Genomic DNA, 16,865 nt, shown 5'->3' with positions numbered 1-16,865 from the left:
GGATGAAATGAAGATTGCGAGATACTCTCTTCACTTCATGAAATTCACATGGTCCCTTTGGGGCAACAGAAGCATCAGCCCCCGGTTGTACACCCCCGGATGTTGGTGGGCACAGACTGTCCTGTACAGAAGAGACGGTCAAAGCATCTCTGGGCTCAGGAGAGGCAATAACTCCGACAGTTAACACAGCCTCCAGAAGTGACCCTCTTCCTAAAGGCGGGGCTGAGGCAGGAAGCTGCCACCCCACAGCGGGGTCTTTGGGTTGGAGGGTGAGGCGGGCAGGCCTCTGTTTGCGTTCTGTGCTCCTTTACCCAGTTTCAAAACCTCCCTCACCTGCGTCTTTCTCCATATAAATAAGCCCGGCAGGGAAAGCAGGAGGCTGCTGGAGATTTCACAACCAGCACAGAAGCTGCCCCATTCCTGGGACAATGTCAGTGAAAAATGACTTCTGGAAGACTCTCCGGACTTTTCTCTCCCCCTCTCCACTTCGAAAGGAGAGACTCTTTTGCTTTCTGAGTTGCCTCCTGCTCACTGAAGGGGGTGTGTGCGAGTAAAGGGGTAGAAAATACCTGAAGACTTTCATGTGACTTAGGACACTTACTTTCTTCTCAAGGGCTGAACTAAAGCCAGAAAGTGATGCAAGAAAAGTCTCTGTAGGTTTCACCTCTGAAGGACCAAGTGATGCCTGGTGAACATGCTAAAGATTCTACGGGGGGCTTCCTTGGTGGCGCAGTGGTTGAGAGTCCGCCTGCCGATGCAGGGGACACGGGTTCGTGCCCCGGTCCGGGAAGATCCCACATGCAGCGGGGCGGCTGGGCCCGTGAGCCATGGCCGCTGAGCCTGCGTGTCCGGAGCCTGTGCTCTGCAACGGAAGAGGCCACAGCAGTGAGAGGCCCGCGTACCGCAAAAAAACCCACAAAACATCCTACGGGAAAAACATGGAGGGTCAAATTGGGAGGAGCCTGGGGGTCAACTGGGGGAGGAGCCTGGGGGTCAGATGGGGAGGAGCACGGGGGGTTCACCTTTGCTCTTCTGGTTCTTTTTTTCCTCCCATAATTCTTCTGGAGGGGTGGGGAATCGAGGTATGATTGACGTGTTCTCCAAGTACTGTGTTCTGGTTCTAATCTCAGCTCCAGAAGTTGCCATTGTGGCCTGGCTGTGGACAACCTTTCACATGCTTCTCTTTCCATGCTCTTTTTAACCTGCATTAATCTCACAAGCCTGGACACCCCAAGGGCTGGAACTGTCTCCTTTATCAGTGTCTCCCCAGCACCTGGCACACAGCACTGGCTCAGCACAGCTGCCTTTGCTGGATGAGTGTGGGACAGTGGCCTCTGGTCAGGAGAAGAAGGCCCCATCCCTCCCCCTAACTGGGCCACAGCGGCCACCTTGGGAAAGGAGGGAAGTGGAGAGGGTTTTCTCAGCCACCTGCTGGCCGGACATTCAAAAATTCTCTGTGGTGCTGTAGGTCCAGCTTGGGTTGCAAAAGTAAGCAAAGCCCAGGGCTTCCCTGGTGGGGCAGTGGTTAGGAATCTGCCTGCCAATGCAGGGGCACGGGTTTGATCCCCGGTCTGGGAAGATCCCACATGCCACAGAGCAACTAAGCCCGTGCACCACAACTACTGAGTCTGAGCTCTAGAGCCCGCACGCCACAACTACTGTGCCTGTGTGCCACAACTACTGAGCCCGCAAGCCACAACTACTGAGCCCGTGTACCTAGAGCCTGTGCTCCACAACAAGAGAAGCCACCGCAATGAGAAGTCCGCACACCGCAACGAAGAGCAGCCCCCGCTCGCCACAACTAGAAAAAGCCCGCGCGCAGCAATGAAGACCCAATGCAGCCCAAAATAAATAAACTTATTTTAAAAAAAATAGTAAGCAAAGCCCCCACCCCCGGGATGTCACAGTCTATTGGGGGAGACAGAGATTAAAGAGAGATCCGTAAGATCATGAAATACAGTTGTCCAAAGTGGCCCTGAAGGAGACTCTCTGGGAATCCTATGTGAACTAGAGAAACGGCCTGAGTAGAGGTAACCAGACCTCAAGGAGAGGACGGGCATTCCTGGGGAAGGAACAGCACGGGGGAAGCCCCCGAGGCAGTTTCCGGGGCAGCATTTGCTCTTTTGACAGCAGGGATTGTGCATCTGGCACCACCAATTCCCCCTCCCCCAAACCCCGCCATGAATGCAGAACTGATGCCCAAGTGGGTGACAGTCATCTCATAGCCACGGGAGAAAGGCCACGGGAACCCGTGGCACCAACAGTGCTGGTCCCGGCTGCCACATTCTTCCAGGGTCTTGTCACGTGAGAAACAGTGATTTCTGTTACTTGCAGCCCAAGGCATCCTGTCTGAAACAGAGCAGAAAGGCCAACAGCCTTCCTAACAGGCCAGACTTGGGGATGCGGTTAGGCGGCACCGGTCACCACAGGGTGGGTTCACGTGCAAACGAAAAGCTGCCTGTTCCCATGACCGCCTACCACTGAGCGGGAGCCCTCCATACCTCTCTGAGGACCCCTTACTTCCACCAGAGTTGGAATAATCCTTGGAGAAAATATCACCTCCAGGAAGATACAGCTCAGCCCCCTGGGTGAGCTCCCAAATCCCAGGATGACAGAGGGCAGGGCGAGGCGAGTTGGCCGCTCACTCTGACAAGTCCAAGTTCAGCCCACGTGCCTGGCAGCTCCTCCCTCGTCTGCTCTGCGGGCAGGGACCCGCTGTCCTGGGGGCAGGGCAGCCTGGCTGCTGATTCACACTCTCCCGCCTTCCAGGTGGAAGGCCCACCAGCTCTCCGCGGCCAGGAGTCTCTCAGCCGGGCTGTTACTCACTCAGTTTCCTCACTAATTACACTGGGATTTTCCTTCCTGAACAGAGAAACTTCTCTAATTTGGGTTATAAAACATCTCTTTGAATTTTCTCCAGAGTCTGCAGTGACTATAATAATAAAACAGACCTGGAACAGGAAGGCTTTCATCCTAGCAGCTCAAAGCTCACAATAAACAAATTGTAATTATGTATCTCAACAGCCCCCCTTTTCTCTTTTCCTAATGGAGAAACTGAGGCAAAAGGAGGTCAAGTGCTTGGCACGAGGTTATGACTTCTCTTGGCCACCAAGAAGCCCATGTAACTGCTGGGACTTTCACCATGTCCGTAATTACAGTCTTGCCCCGAAGCCCTGGGAAGTTTGCACGGGCCTCCCGGATACCAAACACCTGCCACCTTGCACACCAGGTTCTTTGGACAGAGGGACAGCTGTGATCTGACTCCAGAGGATGAGCCCTTTAAGTAAAAGGATGAGCCCTTTTACTGCTTGTGGAAGATGTTTCGTGTTTTACAAATTAAGGGTTGGTGGCAACCCTGCATCCAGCAAGTCTATCTGCTATTTTTCCAATAGCATTTGCTCAAGTCATGTCTCTGTGTCATTTTTGCTAATTGTCACAATGTTTCAAACTTCTTCATTATTGTTATCTTTGTTATGGTGACCTGTGATCAGTGATCTTTGATGTGGCTCATTGCAAAAAGATTGTGATTTGCTGAAGACTCAGATGACGGTTAGCCTTTTTCTCACAATAACGTAGTTTTTAATTAAGGTAGGTACATTGTTTTTTTTTTAGACATAATACGATTGCACACTTCATGGACTGCAGTATAGTGCAAACATACCTTTTATATGCACTGTGAAACCAAAAAGTTTGTTTGACTCGCTTTATTGAAGGGGTCTGGAACCAAACCTGCAACATCTCCAGTTTGCCTCTATCCTAGGCCTCCAGTGGTCATGGGGCACCCACCTGTTACCTGTGAGATTACATAGAAACATACAAAACCATGAAACATACGACTCACATGTATGCTGACCTTGTCGTTTAAAGCGTCTTTCTCCCTAGAGTGTGAGCTCTCGAGGGTGGGGACGTGCCAGCTGTATCATGGCAGGCCTTGTGTTTATTTATTTAAACACACACCCCCTTCAGCAATCAGAGCTTTCTTCATTTCTTCAGAGCTTGGGAAGCAGGGACCCAGAAAAGAGGGCTGGGTGTGGAAGGAGCAAGTCTACGGCTCAGGAAAGCTTCAAGGAGCTCAAGGAAGAACCCCTTTCCTTCTCTGAGTGATGGAGAAAAGAGTGACATCTTTGCCCATAAAACACTCCTGCCTCTGGGGGCTTCCATTCTAGCCAGGTGTCAGCAGACGTCTTCTTAAAAGGCCAGAGAGTGAATAGTTTTGCATGCATGCACCAAGGAGCAAAACTGAGGCTGTTACGTAAGCATCTATATAACCATTTACAATGTAACACTTTACAGATGCCAAAAACATTCTCAGCTCTCAGGGCAGAAGGAAGAAACAGTCAGGCCTCTTGAGGGCTGTGACTTGCCAAGCCCGTTTAGAGGTAAAACAATAGCTAACATTTATTTAACATTTGTTGTGTTCCAGCGCTGATCTACTCAAGTCCCTTCCAGGGAGAAAAGAGCACGTGCAAAGGGCCTGAGGCAAGAGCATGGTTTGCCTGTTGGAGGAACTGGTGTGGTAGATGCAGCCTCTGAGGCTGCGCATGTAAGATGTAAACTCTCGGGAAGTATTTGAGACACGTTTACATGAAACTCACCACAAAGAACGAGATGTGACCCACTGGGATCAGGACATTCCCGTTCACGCCTCCAACAGATGTCCTGAACCGTTCTGTTACTCAAGGCTCTCTCTTCTGCCTCCCAAGTTTTGGGCTAGTGAAGTCTTGCCAGACGTGGTGGAGCCTGGAAAACTTAGCCCGTGACTCAATGTCCACAGGCCAGGCCACCGGAAGAGTTTGTATGTGGATGTGCCAGACCACAGGACTGGGCCGCAGTCTGGGCTCAGGGTCCCCCAAGCTAATGACAAGGGCCCAGAAGACACGCAAACTGCTACCGAGTCCAAGCTCGCTCTGCTCGCCGCACGACAGGCCGATGAATCGGAGACAAGGTGCTGAGGCAGGGAGTAAAGGAGGCAGACCGGGAAGATGGCAGACTAGTGTCTCTGAAAAACCATCTTATGTGGGTCTGGATGCCAGTTTCTTTTATAGAATCAGAGAGGGAGAGGCGGTGAGGAAGTAAAGTAAAAGGGCCATCAGTCTCGCAAAACATCTCCTGGAATGACCAGCCTCAGTGAGGGGATGTGTGAGTTTCTTCTTTCTTGCAGCCCTTCACAGGTGGGCAGGGTTCCCCGAGGCAGGCCATTATGTATGATTATAATAACAAAAGCAAAGAAAAGCAAAGGTTAAAGTCAAAGAAACAGATCAAACAAGGAGTCCGATTTAACTCTTCCCTGTTACAAAACCAGGGAGTTGAAGAGGACCCCAAACAAAAGCCCTACGTTTAGCCGAACCTCAAACCATATCAAACTCTGCCAAAAAAATGTTACGAGCTTGGTGTGTGGTTTTCTCCCTCCCTCCTTGCCTTCTTTCCTTCCGTAAAATGCAGGATGGGTAGGAGAGGCTCTTGCAATGAAAGAATTAATAAACACGAATAAAGCAGATGGTCCTTGAGAACTTGTTGGCTTACCTTGTCAGAAGAAATGGTGAAGCGGACAAAACTGGTCACTGAATGCACCTTCAGTTTTCTGATTCTGTTAAGAGCTTGTGCCTTTCATTGTCTTTATTGATAGCCATGCAAATGATTTTGTCCCTAGAAGTGCAAATGAGTTTGTCCCTTGGAACACAATTGATGATCGTCCTATGACTATTGACCAGTTTTGCATCTGTTTGTAAATTCATTTCCGCCTTTCTGATTGCTGGTGTATTTAGGTGTGACTCTGAATTATCCCTTGAACCATTTGTAACACCTTCTCAATTCTCTCACTAATTCAGGAGTTAAATACAACCTTTGACACACATCTGTTTCAGGTTTCTGTGAGTCATGATTTTATCTTAAAAACCTTATCCTTTAACCGCATGTATAATCAATCTTATTTACAAAGCTGCGAAGTGGCTATCATTGCCATCACCCCCATGTTATAGACGAGGAAAACGGAGGCCCAGGGTGTCGTGAAATCTGCTCAAGGCCGTCCACGGGTCATTGTTGGAGTCGAGCTCTGCACCCAGGCAGTGGGAACCCAGAGCTGGAGCTTTGTGTCACTGTCCTATGCGGTCCTTGTTGTGCAATTGGATGTGTCGCCCCAGTTGTGCTATTGGGTTTCAAGTTGGTGTTCTTACCATTGGCCCTTCAGGATGTCCAGTACTCAGTGCCTTTGTAGCTGCCAGTCTGTGAGGAACTCCCTGTGCTCCGTAACAGGAGAGGCCACAACAGTGAGAGGCCTGTGCACCGCAAAAAAAAAAAAAAAAAAAAAGAAAAGTTACACACATACCTACCCACTGACCCAGCCACTTGTCCACAAAAAAGACCTGTTCAAGAAGGCTCACAGCAGTTTTATTTATACTTGTCAAAAAGTAGAAACAACACAAATGTCACACATGTGAATGGATAACAAGTTGTGTTCTATCCTACAAAGGAATACTACTTGGCAATAAAAAGGCGATAAAAAGGAACAAACTACTGATACACGCATAACCTGGATGAACTTTGAAAACCTTAAGTAAAAGTAATAGATGCAAGAGAGCACATAGCGAGTGATTCCTTTTACAGGAGGTTCAAGAACGGGCAGGACCACAACACGGCCCCCGAAGTCAGAGACAGTTTTTCTCTGTTGAGTGTGCAGGTGATGGGCTGGCAAGGGGCACAGGGAACCTTCTGAGGTGCTGGAAATGTTCTGCATCTTAATCTGGGTGGTGGTTACACGGGTGTACACATGGGTAACATGACTCAAGCTATCCACTTAAGATCTGTGCACTTTACAGATTAAAAGATTATCTTTGGATATCACACACTTAGAACTAGTTCAATCTGTTTCACATTTGCAGAGAATTCTATTGGACAGAGTCACCATCATTTTACCCACTCTACTATGTGGGGACTTTTAGCTTGTTTCCAGCATTTTTGTTATTATAGGCAAAGGTATGGTCAATATCCCTTGTGTGTATCTTGGAATTCTTCTGCCAGTGTATCCATAGGGTAAATTGCTAGAAGTGGACTTGCTGGGTCAGAGGGAACATGGCTGTTGATGTTTCACAGGTATTGCTCAATTGCCCTCCAAGAATATTGCAGCCATGCCCACGCCCAGCACACCATCACTTCTGAGAGCGCAGGTTTTCCCACGCCCTCACCAGCACTGAGCATGACCAACCTTTACAGTGTTTGCCAATCTGATGGGTAAAAATATTTTCTCCTTCTTTCTTTCTTTCTTTTTTTCTGAATGGATCCGCTCTATCTTGACCCATTTCCCATGCTGGGTTTCTGCATCTGATTTTGTTTGAGGCAAGGGTTTGTTGCTAAATAAAATAAATTAAACTTTCAGATTAGATCAAAGAAAAGATCATGCTTTCCAAAACTGAACTGCCAACGACAAACCACAGAGTTTGTCCCTGGTGGGGCTCTTCCATATAACGGGGTTGGGACACAGTGGGGATGCCCAGCTCACAGCCATGGTGTTACCCATGGCTTTGGGCAAGACGCTCTGATTTTCCTTGCCTCAGTTTCCTCATCTGTGAACTGGAGCTCATAATAATATTATTACTGTTGTGAAGATGAAATGAGATAATATTCATCCAGGGCTCAGGCTGGGCCAGACACGTCCTAGGTCTTGCATAAGTTTCCTCCATTGCTGTGATCATGGTGACTCATTATGGAGGTGTCCCCTCTGGGCCTTAGTTTCTGTCTTTATAAAGTGAGACGGTTGCATGAGATGTTCCAGCTCTTCTGCCCTTCCTGATTTCCTGCCCCGTGGCCTCTGCTCTTGGTGGCCTGTGAGCACCCTGCTTCCCGCCCCCAGGCACCATCCTAGGCTCCTGGAGTCACCCACCCGCCAACTTACCACCCAGGCTGTACTGCCCGTGGCCGTCTCCAAACTCCAGGTGGCTCGTACTTGGGTCACCTGGCCCCAAAGCAACGCGGCTTGTTGCTGAGGCTCAGAATCCCTGGAGAAAACAATTCCTTTGGCTTCAACGGCAGTCTCTCTCTCTCGAAGGAGTGAGGCTCCAGCGCTGCCGTCCCACAGCGGGTCAGACACTTCTTCAGAGCACTGAGCCCAGCCTCCCTCTGTCCTCCGCATAGCAACTCAGGCAGTGACTCCAACAGACCCTGAATTCTAAATTAGACTCGGCTGGGTCCCTTCCCCAGAAAGATTCCTTCCTCATGTTCCTGCTACAGCCCCACCTGCCTCGACTCACATCATGGACCCCATTTAGCTCACATCACGGAACTTTGCAAGCATTTGTGTCCCTCTGGCTCTGGATCCGATGCCAGTCCTGCAGGGGAGGCCCCTCATTTCTCTAATTGAGAAACCTCCTCCTCCACATTGTAATGGGCCCAGACAGAAGGATCAGATTATTTGAGAGCCAAATGCCCTCTGAGTAAATTTCAACACCATCTATTAATATTTTTTGCCTCTCCTGCCCCTACCCTCTGCCCACCTCTTCTGGTTTACCAGCCACACCTGGCAGCCACCTGTCAGATTCTCAACCCGTCACCTGGTCAGCGTGGCCCCATCAAAGTCCAGTGCCCCAGGTGGAGATGTCTTATTCCAAGCCTTGACAGCAGTGCCTTTCTCTAGTCCCTGGCATGTTCATTGGAGCCCCAAACTGACCCCTGCTTTTTTCCATTAAATAAGCAGTTATAGGGCTTCCCTGGTGGCGCAGTGGTTGAGAGTCTGCCTACCAATGCAGGGGACATGGGTTCGTGCCCCGGTCCGGGAAGATCCCACATGCCGCGGAGCGGCTGGGCCCGTGCGCCATGGCCGCTGAGCCTGCGTGTCCGGAGCCTGTGCTCCGCGACGGGAGAGGCCACAACAGTGAGAGGCCCGCGTACCGAAAAAAAAAAAAAAAAAAAAAAAGTAAAAACCATTCTTAGCTCATGGGTCGCATAAAAACAGGAAGTGGCTGGGTCCAGCCCGTGGCTGTAGCTTGTCTATCCTGAACGTTAACCTGTATCACTTCTGCCCAGTGAGAGTATCAGTTCTTGAAGGGTACAGATCGCTCATTTCTACCCAGGGCATCAGAGCTTCACTGTGTCTGTAAAGAAATAAAGGGAAAAAAGACCCTGCTTCTAAATGCCCCCCCACGCCCCAGCCCAGTGAGCGAGTTCTAGGTGCTGGGGGTACAGCAGTGAAAAGAGCAGACCAGAAAGAAGTCCTTGGCCTTGGAAAGCTCATGCTCTAGTGGGGTAAGACCCACCATGTAACTAATATCAGTTAATGGTAGAAGATAGTAAGTGATGGTAAAGAGTAGATTAGGGAAGAGGGACAGAGAATGCCAGGACGGGACATGGCTTTATTTTTAAATAGGATGGTCAGGGAAGGCCTCCCTGGGAAGGTGACCTTGAGGAAAGCCCTACAGGTGAGGGAGGGAGCCATGTGGAGACCTGGGGCAAGAACATTCCAGGCAGAGGGAACAGCAAGTGCAAAGTCCCTGAGGCAGGAGCTGCATGAATGTGGGACGTGTGGAAGACAAGGCCAGAGAGTTTCCTGGGGCCCTGTCTTCCTGGGTCTATTTTGAAGACGGATCTGATAGGATTTGCTCATGGAATGGACATGGGTTTGGAGAGGAACCAGGTGTCAAGGATGTAACCAAGGGCAGTCAGAGCATTGGAAGGACAGAGCTGCCTTTACTGAGATGGGAGCTGGTACGGCAGGAAAACTGAGAATTCCATTTGGGATGTATTAAGTCTGAGAGGCCTATTAAACCCCAAATAGATAGATAGATAGATAGATAGACAGACAGACAGACAGTTATAAATCAGCTCTGAGGTGGGAAGTGGCTCCAGCCCCCTGATGGGGTGAGGGGTAGTCAAAATAAGGAGACTCCCCTGCAGCACTCAGAGAGCCGTTCTGCCATAACTCAGCGCCCATGGCCATGGCCTCGGGAAGGAGAAACGAAACGTGAGGCCAAGAGGGATGCCCCGGGGCCTGCCCTTTCACTCGGGTTTCCTCAGCCAGCTTTTCTTCATAGGAGCTGCTGTCAGGCCCGGGCCTCTCTGGAGCGGCTGGAGGATACCAGTCAGTAGAGCGTTTGCTACGCCAGTGCCCACCCCGGAACACACACACTGCCCAGAGAGTGGCCTTCAGAGGGCAGGGTTGGGACAGGAGGCACTCAGGAGTGGGTGGTTCCAGGAAGGGGAGAAAGGGACCTCTGGATACATTCACAATGTTGTTCACTGAGCACTTACTACGCAGGTATCAGGCACTGGATGTGTGCCCGGAAGAGAAGGAAACCAATGATAAATTGTTTCAGAAAATAGTACCGTATACAATCTGGTCTCTACAGTTCATGTAATTCATGAACTACGCATGATGGGTCTATATGTTCGGTGCTGCGGAGGTTAAACAAATGGCAGCCCTTTCATCAAGATAGAAAAGAAAAACAAAGAAGAACTCAGAGCGCCTCCCTTGTGCCCCCTGGTGGTGAGATCTGTCAGCACAGCGGCCAAGCCACTGTCTCCCCCGACCCCGCTAGGCTACTCCTGCGGGGTGTCACCCGGTTGGGTGCAAGGAAGGCTCCTAAAGCCTGTCTGCCCCCAGGACCCGGTGAAGCCGGGGGAGGGTGCTCAGAGTCACGGAGAACCGTCGGCCTTTCCAGCTTGAGGAGTCCCAGGGCCACTGATGAAGAAGCTCGACAGGCCGGTGGCAGCCCCGAGTGGGCGTCAGCGGGCACAACCCTGCTGCAGGCTCCTGGGCCTGGGATGGTTTCTAGTTTCTAACTCCCCGAGTCTCAGCTTGGCCTCCACCGAGGAAGGGCCCTTCTCCTCCGAGGTCCATCAGCTGAGGGCGCCCTGATTCAGTGAGGAGGGGTCCGGACTGGAGGAGGGACACGGAATGAGGAAAATCACGCCCCCTCCCCATCACCGGTAACCGCACCCCGGCTCCGCCACCCATGTTGCTACAACCAAGGACTTGGGACCAGAAAGACTGGTGACTCAAATCTCCAGTTGCTTTACCTCTCTGAGCCTCTTTTCCTCATTTTATAGAAAGAATAACAATATCCGTCTTACAGTGTTTCTGTAAGGAGTAAGCAAGGAAATGTATCCAAAACACTTAGCGTGGTGTCTGGCAAAACGCTTCAGTAAATAAAAGGCAGTTATTACGATTATGATTGTGATCATTACTATTATTTCTTGAGCGTTTACTATGTTCCAGGTATCATAGCACATGAATATTAGTTGTAACAGATGACATTGGATGAAAGCTTTCTCCATGCCAGCCAGGCACTACACCAGGAGCTTTACAGTCATCTTTTCGACCTTCACAGCACTATAAGGTAGTGCTGTGGTCTGAATGAATGTTTGCTGTCCCCTAAAATTCATATGTTGAACCATAAGCAAAACCAAAAGACAGTCCACAGAATGAGAGAAAATATCTGCAAACAAAGCCACCTACAAGGGATTAATCTCCAAAATATACAAACAGCTGATGCAGTTCTATGTCAAAAAAACAACCCAATCAAAAAATGGGCAGAAGATCTAAATAGACATTTCTCCAAAGAAGACATACAGAAGGCCAGAAAGCACATGAAAAGATGCTCAGCATCACTAATTATCGGAGAATTGTGTATCAAAACTACAATGAGGCATCAACTCACACTGGTCAGAATGGCCATCATCAAAAAGTCTACAAACGATAAATGCTGGGGAGTGTGTGGAGAAAAGGGAACCCTTTTGCACTGTTGGTGGGAATGTAAACTGATACAGCCACTATGGAGAACAGTATGGAGGTTCCTTAAACAACTAAAATTAGAACTGTGATCCAGCGATCCCATCCTGGGCATATATATCTGGAAAAAACCATACTTTGAAAAGATACATGTATCCCAATGTCTATTGCAGCACTATCTACAATAGCCAAGACATGGAAGCAACTTAATTGCATGGAAGCAATTTATCCATTCCATCAACAGAGGAATGGATAAAGAAACAATGGAATATTACTTAGCCATAAAAAAGAACAAAATAATGCCGTTTGCATCAACAAGGCTGGACCTAGAGATTATCATACTAAGTACGTCAGACAGAGAAAGACAAATATCATATGATATCACTCATATGTGGAATTTAATTTTAAAAATGATACAAGTGAACTTATTTATAAAACAGAAACAGACTCACAGATTTCGAAAACAAATTTACGGTAACCAAAGGGGAAACATTACCAAAGGGGAAATGTGGAGGGGAGGGATAAATTAGGTTGGGATTAACGTACACACACTACTATATATAAAACAGGTAACCAACAAGACCTACTGTATAGCACAGGGAACTCTACTCAATATTCTGTAATAACCTATATGGGTAAAGAATCTGAAAAAGAATGAATATATATATATGTATAACTGAATTACTTTGTTCTACACCTGAAACCAACACAGCATTGTAAATCAACTATACTCCGATAAAATAGAAAAAAAAATTTTTTTAATAAAATTCATGGACTTCCCTGGTCATGCGGTGGTTAAGAATCTGCCTGCCAATGCAGGGGACACGGGTTTGAGCCCTGGTCCGGGAAGATCCCACATGCCGTGGAGCAACTAAGCCCGTGCGCCACAACTACTGAGCCTGCGCTCTAGAGCCTGCGAGCTACAACTACTGAGCCCATGTGCCGCAACTACTGAGGCCGTGTGCCTAGAGCCCGTGCTCTGCAACAAGACAAGCCACCACAATGAGAAGCCCACGTACCGCAACAAAGAGTAGCCCCCCCTTGCTGCCCCATGTGCAGCAACGAAGACCTGACACAGCCAAAAATAAAATCTTAAATTTTAATAAAATAAAATTCATATGTGGAAATCATAATCCCCAAAGTGATGGTGTGAGGAGTTGGGGCTTTAGGAAGGCACTTAGGTCCTGAGGGTGGAGCCCTCGCGAATGGGATTAGTGCTCTTATAAAAGAGACCCCAGAGAGCTCCCTAGACTCCCTGGCCCACAGAGCTACCACCATGTGAGGACATAGCAAGAAGCCACCAGCTATGAACAGGGGACTTTTTTAGACATTTTTCCTAATTGCTCCCCCTTACAAAATTTAATACCACAGATACAGTGTTTACCTCTTTACGTACTGTATATTTATCTGTGCTTTACACATCAAATGAGTAAGACTTCTCATCCACCCTCTTCCCCCAACCAATTTTTGTTCCTCCTGGGGACAATTTTATCTCTCCTAAGAATGCATGGGGTTGATCGACATCTTGTTCAGAGTCTCTCTGCCTAGCCCGATATACAGATTCCCTGTTCTTGACCCAGCCCACCTGATTCAGAACCACTGAGAGAGCTCCTGGGAATCTGCATTTTAACAAGGGCCCCAGGTGATTGTGATGATCAGATAGGTTTTAGAAATGATGATGCATTTACCGTGGGTCCCGAATGTGGCTGCACGTTGGAATCACCTGGAAGCTTTTAAATGGTATTAATGGTTTAGTCCCCTCCTCCAGAGATCCTCAGTGAATTGGCCAGGGGGTGGGGGATCCTCATACACAGACAGGGAGTTAAGCCTGGTAGAATGGAGGATGCAGAGCTACATGGAGTGAGTCAGGGTCCTGGCTTTAGCACTCACCAGCTGTGTGTCCTCGGGGAGGTGGCTCACCGTCTCTGAGCTTCAACTTCTCAGGCCTGTAAGATGGACTAAGATGCCCACCAGGAAGTTTAAGTGAGTGTCAGTGAGATGGTGACCATGAAGTGACCAGCACATATTCTTTTTTTTCTTTTTTTCTTCTTTTTTTCATCATTCTTTTTAAAGAATTTTATTGAAGTGTAGTTGATTTACAATGTTGTGCCAATTTCTGCTGTACAGCAAAGGGACTCAGTTATACATATACATATACATATATATATATATATATATATATATATATACTTTTTCATATTCTTTTCCATTATGGTTTATCACAGGGCATTTAATATAGTTCCCCGTGCTATACAGTAGGACCTTGTTGTTTATCCATTCTCTATATAAGAGTCTGCATCTGCTAACCCCAAACTCCCAATCCTTTCTCCCCCACCTCCCTCCCCCTTGGCAACCACAAGTCTGTTCTCTATATCAGTGAGTCTGTTTCTGTTTTGTAGATATGTTCATCTGTGACATATTTTAGATTCCACATATAAGTGACATCATATGGTATTTGTCTGACTTACTTCACTTTAGTATGATAATCTCTAGGTCCATCCATGTTGCTGCAAATGACATTATTCCATTCTTTTTTAATGGCTGAGTAATATTCCATTGTATATATGTACCACATCTTCTTTATCCATTTCTCTGTCGACGGACATTCAGGTTGCTTCATGTCTTGGCTATTGTGAATACTGCTGCTGTGAACATAGCGGGTGACCAGCACATATTCTGATTCGGAGTTTGAACACCCAGACCTGTGATTCCCAGACTCTGACGTGCACGTGGATCCTCTGGGGAGCTTGTTAAAATGCATATTCTGGCTCAGCACGTCTGGGCGGGATGTGAGATTCTACCTTTATCACAAGTTTCAAGGGGATGCCAGCATTGCCAGTCTGAAGGCCATGCTTTGGGGAGTAAGATTCTGCCTAGACCAGGCTTCTCAGCCTCAGCAGTACTGACATTTGGGGCTGGATTACTCTCTGCTGTGGGGTGTCCTGTGCACTGCAGGACGTTTAGCAGCATCCCTGACTTCTACCCACTGGATGCCAGTAGCATTCTCCCCCTGCCCCAGTTGTGACACCCCCAAAACGCCTCCAGACCCTGCCACATGTTCCCTGGGTTGAGAAGCACTGGCCTAGACCAGTTTGATGAGAGTGAGGAAAGGATGAAATAAACATTGACTCAAGTCAGCTGCCTCTGTCCAACCGGAGCCCAGACAGGCAAACACTGGGATGTATTTGTTTCTTGGAAAGAAGCAGATGGAACGACTGAGCAGATGCAGAGAACTGGGAAGCGGCGAGGCTTCATCATGAGAAACTAGACTATAGGCTCGGTGCTTTGTGTCCACCTAGAGGGGTGGGATAAGGGAGGGAGGGAGGGAGATGCAAGAGGGAGGAGATATGGGGTTGTATGTATACGTAGAGCTGATTCACTTTGTTATAAAGCAGAAACTAACACATCACTGTAAAGCAATTATACTCCAATAAAGATGTTAAAAAAAAAAAAGAGAGAGAGAGAGAGATCTGTAAGCTCTGGCTCCCTTGGCTGCCAGAGAGGAGTGAGATGAAAAGCCATCACATGACTCACTCCAGAGAACAAACCCGGCCATTCAAGAGTGGAGCTGGCGCCTGCTCAGCACGGTTTGGTTCACCCCAGAGAAGGGAGACAGCGTCCTGGTTCGTGTGCAGACACGACGTGGCGTAAGTTTACCGTTGGTTCTGCTGAGGCTGCCTTTGAAGGGGAGCCACACGAGACAGTAACGCTAAACAAACACGACTCTAAACCAGGGGCCTCGGATTTGCCCATCCAAACCTGGTTGGCAGGGGGACCTCTGCACACACGCCTCCTGGGTGCACAGGGTGGGGATGGGGCTGGAGAGAAGACGGCGCTGGGCATCTCTTGTCCTGAAAAAATGCAAGATCATGCTTATGCAACATCCCCGAGCTCCTGAAGGCCTGTGCTGTCTTGGTTTTGTTTTACTTGCGATTCAAATCCATGACCACCCGCCTCCATAGACCAACTCATTTTCACACAACTTCTCTGCAATTCTCAAAGCCATTTAACTTTCATTACAAAAGAACAACAATAACAATAACTACTTTTCTTGCACATTTGCTCTGTGCCTGTCGAGGTGCTAGGCATTTCATAGAATCATCTCCTTGAATCCTCACCAAAACTGAACAGAAAATACACCTCCGTTTTGCTGATCAGAGCCCAGAGAGTTTAGGTGGCGTGCCCCAGATCACGCAGCTCGGAAGTGGTGAAGCTGGGATTTGAATCCAATTCTGTCTGATTTCTGAATCCAAGCCCATAATGACTTTCTGGGTTCCTCCCGACCCTAGATTCTTACTTCCCAGCTTAGCAGCCACATCATTACAGAGAAGCCTGTTAGAAATGCAGAAACTCAGGCCCCCTTGGACCTGCTGAACCACAGTTTACTGCTCCAGGAACAGAATGACACCCCAACTCCTGGCGTCCTGCAATCCCTCATCTCCATGTGTTAAGGGTTTCTTTAGATTTGGTTTTCAAAAATTCATCCAAGAAATTCATGCTCACACTTTTAAAAACATCAAATATGGTTCAGGGGAACTTAGGGCAAACAGCAAAATCTGCCCTCCTCCAGCACCCCGTCCCCAACGCAGGCACAACCACCTAAGTGGTTACCACCAGTCTCTTAAGAATGTACTCAAATAGCTGCGCATTGACTACCCAGGTCCACGCGTCTGGATGATGACGAGCATTTGGCTCCAGTGCAGAACCTCCCTAAACCTCTTCCCCTCCTGCCAGGGTCACTGCCCTGAGTGCCTCCGCTGCAGCCTTCCTGAGTGTAGACATGTCATCGCGCTGATGTTTCTTGTGTTTCTCTACGTGTTGACGGAGCCCCTGACCAGCCCGTTTTGTAAGCTGGGAAAGCCGGTGCCCCACCCCGTCCTCCTTCTTCCCTGTGCCTTTCCACTCCTGCAGTGGGTCTTGGGGAGGCGACAGGGTCTTAGGGATGAGCTGCGTGAACTGCTAATGTCAAGAGCAGAGTGACAGAGGACTGGGGAGTTGGGTTTGACTCTGAATAGCTCCTTTGCTCTGAACCTGAGACTGAAGCCGGAGGTTCTAGGTCCAAGCTCTGCTTTGCCTCGGCTCCCCGATGAGCGAGCCCCTTCTCCAGCCTGAGCCTCAATTCCCCCGTCTGTAAGATGAGAAGGCTGTT

The sequence above is a fragment of the Mesoplodon bidens genome (genome assembly GCF_964165515.1).
Source record: "Mesoplodon bidens genome assembly, chromosome: 15".
NCBI classification, from domain to species: Eukaryota; Metazoa; Chordata; class Mammalia; order Artiodactyla; family Ziphiidae; genus Mesoplodon; species Mesoplodon bidens.
Note: the sequence above shows the minus strand (reverse complement) of the source record.